The sequence below is a fragment of the Macrobrachium nipponense genome, chromosome 17, assembly GCF_015104395.2.
Source record: "Macrobrachium nipponense isolate FS-2020 chromosome 17, ASM1510439v2, whole genome shotgun sequence".
NCBI classification, from domain to species: domain Eukaryota; kingdom Metazoa; phylum Arthropoda; class Malacostraca; order Decapoda; family Palaemonidae; genus Macrobrachium; species Macrobrachium nipponense.
Window position 1 is genome coordinate 9,851,605 of NC_087210.1, and position 6,743 is coordinate 9,858,347.

Here is a 6,743-nt window from a genome sequence, read left to right on the forward strand (position 1 = left end):
AGGATTTTCCAAGTCTCTGCCGAACTACAGGGGAAACGACAAGGGAACGAAACACAGGGGAACGAAACAAGGGAACGAACGCAACATGGAGAAGGAAAGGCAAGAGTCACTAAGTGAAGAGACACCAAATGGTAATAATGGTTCAGGATATCAATAGTATAACAGTGGAAAATGGAAAACAACAACGAGCAACAGTTTTTTTTTTTAACAGAAAAGGATGAATATTGAACTTGAGATAGTGAGAAAATCAAAGAATGTGAGAATAAGGATTCAGATAAGGAGGAGGAGGTGATATCTATCGATGATGAAGTACTACATAGTGGACCAAGTTTGGAAGCGTCTGAAGTGGTGATTATACCGCAAGAGACTGCACCTGATGAGTTCACTGTTATCACGACGACTGCGGACGTTCATCAAGAGGACAGAAAGATAACTCTTAACCTGGGACACGGAACTGATCAAGGAGAGGAGGACAAAATGATGCAGAATATATGGAAGATGGATTAATGGAAACGGGTGGAGATTTGGAAATTGCGCCTGGAAATGGAAAAATGGAAAATTCAGATGGAAAATGACGCGTCAAGATGAGAATTTCAAAAGAAAAAAAATAGGAACTCAAAAATATTCAAGATCTGAAGAAATAATAGTGATGAGGAAAATTGGAAAAAATTGAGAGACCAGAAAAGGAAAAAGCTGGAATCTAATTAATTTTACGCCTTCAATCTCTCAATTGGCTGTTTAAATGTGAACGGGTTAAATGACGTTGGTGACAAATGAAGCTGTATCCTTGTCTAGGTATTATGATATAGATATTTTGTTATTGCAAGAGCATAATGTGAAGGATTTAAAAGCTCTGATTTTTTTTGTTTTTTCACAAATTACTATGATGTTTTGTTAAACCCAAGTAATAATCTTAAAGGAGGTACAGCAGTTTGTATAAATAAGTTTAAATCTTTGTCTGTCTTTAGCAAGGAAATGGATACGGAGGACAGATAATAGGAGCTAAAATATCTTGTTAAATTATGAAATAATTCCAGTTGTTGAATATTTATGCCCCTTCAGGTCACAGATAAAAAGAAAGAAAGAGAAGAATTTTTCAACAATAAATCTTATATTATTTTCGTAAAAATATTGAAAATGTAGTTTTCGGAGGGGATTTTAATTGTGTTACATCCAACAGAGATGTCAGTACAGGGGAAGGACAATATAGTGTCAAAATCATTGCAGTCCTTCATAAAAAATGTTGGATTAAAAGATGTAACTTGCACTTGTAAAGGCATTCCAAAATATACCTACATTAGAAAAAGCTATGGTTCTAGGATAGATCGCCTATATACTAAACAGCTACTCCATATATGTTAAGTACTGATACAGTGCCTGTGGCCTTCTCTGATCATTGTATGGTCATTGCTAAATTCAGGATAGGCGATGTGCAAAAAGGGAAGGATTTTGGAAATAAATGCGTCTTTACTGGAGACCAAAGAAGGAATAGGCGAAAACTTTGAATGCTTTTGGAGTCATGTAAAACTAAAAAAAGACAGTTTTGAAAATGTAATTAAATGGTGGGAATTTGCTAAAAGGGAATGTAAAAGGTTCTTCATTAAAGTTGTAACGAGGAAATCAAATGAAAAATATGGTTTATTAAATTTATTGCAATGTCGATTAAAATATCTATATGGCTTATGTAATGCTGGGAATGATAAATATGATGAAATTATGCTTTGAAAAGTAAAATAAACCGTCTTCAAACTGAACTTTGTGAGGAGTAAAAAATAAGAGCAAAATTAAAAGATCAAGTGGAAGGGGAAAAAATTATCATCGCACTTGCTTGGGAAGGAGAAACAGCATAAAAGGCAATCACCTGGTAACTGAAGATAAAAAGTAATAGTGGAAATATACTAACGTATACAAAGGCTGTTCTTGTGTATCTTAAAGACCATTTTACAGTAATGATGAATTACTGAAGGAAATCACGAAGAACAATCATTATTTGCTTGAGAAATGCAAAAAAAAGGTAGATGAAGAGGACATAAACTTTTAGAGGAGGATTTTGATATAATGAATTATGGGAATCATTGAATAAAATGAATAAAGGAAAATCACCTGGAAGTGATGGATTAACGTGGAGTTTTATAAACGGTTTTGGTATATTATAAAAAACGATTTTTCAGAGGTAATAAAATGTATTGCTGAAAAAGAAAGAAAGTTATGTTATCGACACAAATTTAGGAATAATAAAACTATGTCCAAAAAAACCAAAAAGTGTAAATTTGGAAATGGTTTGAAAACTGGAGACCAATCACTTTGTTAAATGTTGATTATAAAATTCTAGCAAAAACTATGGCAATCGTTTTGAAACATGTAATTGGAAAATCATATCACCTGAACAATATTGTGGGTTGTGGTACTCCAACAGATCCATATTCACTGCAATAATACAATGAGACATACAATGATTTATGTAAGAGAAAATCATTTGAATGCAGGTATGTTTAACTTGGACTGGTCCAAAGCTTTTTGATAGGGTGAATCTTGGCCATTTCTTTTTAGAATTAATGGAAAAGTTGTTTTGGATTTTCAGTAAAATTCATTTCATGGTTAAAAATATTATATAAAGAATGTAAAAGTATGATATGTGTGAATGGACTATTGTTTTACAGACACCTTTAATGTAAGAAGGTCCGTTAGACAACGGCTGTCCACTATCAATGTTATTGTATGTCATTTTCCAAGAACCATTGTACCTAGCATTAACAAAAAACCAATAACAAAAATTGTACCTCCTACGTTACCAAAAATTTTTTGCAGACGATGATGCATTAATAGAGATTCACTATGAATTAAAGAAATTTGAAGCAGCAACTGGCTCATTATTAAATAAAGAAAAATCTGTCATCTTAGGAATTGGTGAATGGTCAGGCAGAAGAGACTGGAAGTTAACTTGTTTCAAAGTTGTGGACTGTGCTAAAATTTTGGGCATTTACTCAGCAATTCGTATGCGGAAACTTGTGAAATAAATTGGTCAGATATAGAGAAAAAAATTGAAAAGGCAGTTAACATGTTGTGTAAAAGGTATCTAACACTTTACCGCGAAGCACTAATAATCAACTCTTTGATATTATCCAAAATGTGGTATGTAGCTTCACACACTTCCGTTAAGTAAAAAAACAAGCTCAAAAGGAGAATGCAATTATTTTCAAGTATATATGGTGTGGTAATGTATAGACCTATAAAACGTAGTACCCTGCATTTACCAAAATTAGCAAAATTAGAAGGAGGTTTAGGGATAATAAGTATTAAAGAAAAGGCAAGATCAATATTCAGTGTAACTTGCTTAAAAAGTCTAATAAACTGTAACGGGTTAACCAGGTATTACTGTTATGTAAGACTGAATGGTATGTTAAAATTAGATAGCTCATCAGAAGTAGCATATTTTACCCCCACCCCTGAGTACTATTCTTTGGCAGTAGATGATATTAGGAAAAGCATATCACAAACAAACTCTTTCCATATATAAATAACGAGACATGTATTTCAATCATTTGGAGGAAAGAAGCCCCAATGGTAGAAAATAACTATCCCACACTTAAATGGAAAAATATTTGGAGAAATGTTAATAGCACATTCATTAAAGTAGGAGGAAAGGGAATTTGTGTTTAGGTATATTCATGAGTCACTAGCAACAAAACAAAGGCTCCATATGTGTTGAAATTAAAAGAAGACCTCAAAATGTGGACCAGCGCGGGGAAAACGAGTATCAAATGCATATTTTTACTTCTGTAGAGAAAAGAAAAATATAGTGAAATGGTTTAATTCTGTCCTTAAGAAATGCTGTAAACTAAAGAATTATAGTTTCTTGAAATTATTATTTCTATGATATAGAAGCAAAATCAATTGTTGATAAAAAAACACTGCCATTTTGTTGATCCACCGGCGGATTTGTATTGTTTGTGGATGTGTTATAAACATAACAATAGCTGCCAAAATGTAATTGTTCTTTTGAAAAATAAATTAGAAGCACAAAGGATGTATATTAAATATAGATATACAAGCAATATTTACAAGTATGTAACCAAAGAATTTTAAACTATATGTTTGATTTTGATTTATATTGATTTTGAAACAAAATGTTATTTAAGTTTATATTTATAATTTTTGTATAACAGAATTATTCCAAATAATGTTAAATTATTGGGTGTAATAATTTGTATTTTTGTAATAAAAGATAAAAAAAAAAAAGTATTATACCTGACCACCTAAATACAGCATAATGACTTTAAAGTCCTTCAATGGAAAATGACTAGTCTTAAACAGGTAAAATTGTTATTGAACTTTAACCTTCAGGATCAACTTTGTTAACCGATAAAAAAATAGACAAATTTACTTTCAGAAATTTCTTTTGACAACTGACGTTTGCAGCCTTTTCATTAAATTATTTTATTTCACATCAGTGCCCACGAGTTAACGAAGTTCACAATTCATAACCATCAGCCAGGTAGAAGCTGAAAGAATCCGCTATCACATTAACAATGTGAAGTCTAGCCTATTGTGAAGTCTACCATGAATAGGGTATACAATATAACTTGTAAAAAGTCTGTATTAACCGAAATAAAGATTTTCCAATCTCAAGCTAAAAAGAGAAATTCACTAACTGGGCTAGAATATTTTAAGTAAATTTACATACTACAAGAAAGGTATATCCTATCCAACTTCTTATAAGAAACTAACCAGGTTACTATAGGTATCCCACCAACCCCTCCCAGGAACTCATTATGGATAGACTTCCGTCCCACCATAAAGGGTTCATGGGAGTTCCTAAACCCCTTAAGGGGCCCAGCCCCTCAAGGGGTGGAGGTTAAAAAAAATTTGGTTTTTACAAAGATGTAAATAGCAAACACTCACCGTTTACTTCTGTCTTCTCTATTTACCTATCCTCTTGTAAACTGAAGCGGGGCAATATCCTTTTCCGTATAGGTCCATCCACCATCCAAAAAGACCTACTCTGTGGCTTGAATACCCATCACTAATATATATTATCACCCGAGTACGCACTGACATGGACGTGTCTGAAATAGGAAAAAAACCTGGGTCATTATCAATGGATAAAAACAGATTCTACAGCTGCGGCGGGGTAACCGTAACCACGGAACTGTGAAATTAATGCATAATTAACAACAAAATATAATCATGTAAAATCCTTAAAATAAGAAACTCTAAAATCAAAACACACTGGAAAAGAAAACCACAAAAAATGGTAATACTTCAGAAGCACTTCGCACTGGATATTAAAATAAATAATCTCCTACATGGAAAGAGCATGTGAAAAGCATTATAAAAAGTATAGTCATTATATGAGAGATTGAACGGGCTGGAATTAAATGAGCTTGATAATTTTTTACCTCGAATTTTTTCCTAAGTCAGGAAAGGTGTTCCTCTACAGTAATGTTACTTTTAATGAGCCCTACTAACTTACTTTTTTTTTTTATGCAAACAAAAGCAGTTCCAGTTACTCATTATTGGCTGAGAGTTGTGACATCATTATGACGTCATGGGTTTCATAACCAATTACGAACGATTTCAGTCGAAAACTTAGTTTCACTAGTTTTCAGCGGAGTAATAAAGTTACCTGTCCAGTGTCCACTGGTATCCTTGTTTGACTGAATACTCAAATAATGAAGCAAAAACCGGCATTTTGTCTTCCTGTAGCTATGGCAGAGGCAGTGGCTGGCCCTTCTGGCATTAATTTTGACAGAGACCTTCGATTTCCTACGATTGTTTGCAGTGCAATGTGGGTTTACGGTGAATTTTATCATTATTTGTCTAGTGGTGGTAAAGAAGTTGTGATTGAATATGCTCAAAGACATAATTTAATTATAAAGCAAAAAACTGCGAGTGTTGTGGAGCTATTTGTCGGATCAACCTAGGTGTGATCCACCACGGTAAGTAGCCTTACTGTAACCCCTGTGGCTAGCACGCGCATCGCAACATTACCTCTAGCCAGTACATGCCGTGCTTGCCAAGAATCTTTAAATATACGGATAAGGCGCGAAGCGCCGTTTCGACACGGCCTTACTGACAGCACACATAAATCGATCGTCGCGGATATGTAGTCGCTCCCTAATTTGTTTGTTGTTGTTTTGGTATCGCCGCCATATTGGTTTTGGTGTTCTTCCGCCGATTTCGGTCGTCCGAATAAATATTACTTTAAATTCTTGTTCAGTGGGTAAAATAACATAGGAAAACGTCAATAGTCATAGTCTAGGCCACCGCGGATTGCTTCTGTAGAAATACCCAAAAAATCACTAAACAAATAAAACCTTAACACATACTTTACCCAACACGATAAAATCCAACTAACAAGAGTATATAAAAAACACCACGCTCTCCGGTCGACGTAGAAATATTACCCAACCCCCCTCTAAACTACCTCAGACGAAGGAAAACGTCCTTATCAAGAACGAACAACTCCAGGAGCAACTACCAATCGTCACCCAGGAACAGTCAGTCGCTTGGTTCTCCGTGGCGAGAATCAAAAGCTATGGATAGTTCCTCCGGTCCAGTATATTCCCTTATACATAACCTTTTGTCGACGTTCTATTGATTCTTAATAGAACATTTATGTAGAGTTGAAAGCTTTTACCACCAAGGGTGTTTTTTTTTTTTCGTGTTACTTTTCAGACAATATGCAAATGTGCAATGTAAAACTGACATCAGCTGTCTATCAAACACACTTAGGATCCCCA

The 6,743-nt window shown here is 34.2% G+C and overlaps 1 long non-coding RNA gene across 1 annotated transcript in view; it reads right to left on the minus strand.

The window, feature by feature from the left end:
- LOC135196007 (uncharacterized) overlaps nucleotides 1-6,402 on the minus strand; it is a 17,881-nt gene extending 11,479 nt beyond the window's left edge. The window contains exons 1-2 of the long non-coding RNA XR_010310265.1: nucleotides 6,330-6,402; nucleotides 4,903-5,066 (exon numbers count right to left, since the gene is read on the minus strand). This is a non-coding gene — a long non-coding RNA (uncharacterized LOC135196007). The remainder of the gene's footprint in view (nucleotides 1-4,902; nucleotides 5,067-6,329) is intronic.
- Between the last annotated feature and the right edge of the window lie 341 nt (nucleotides 6,403-6,743).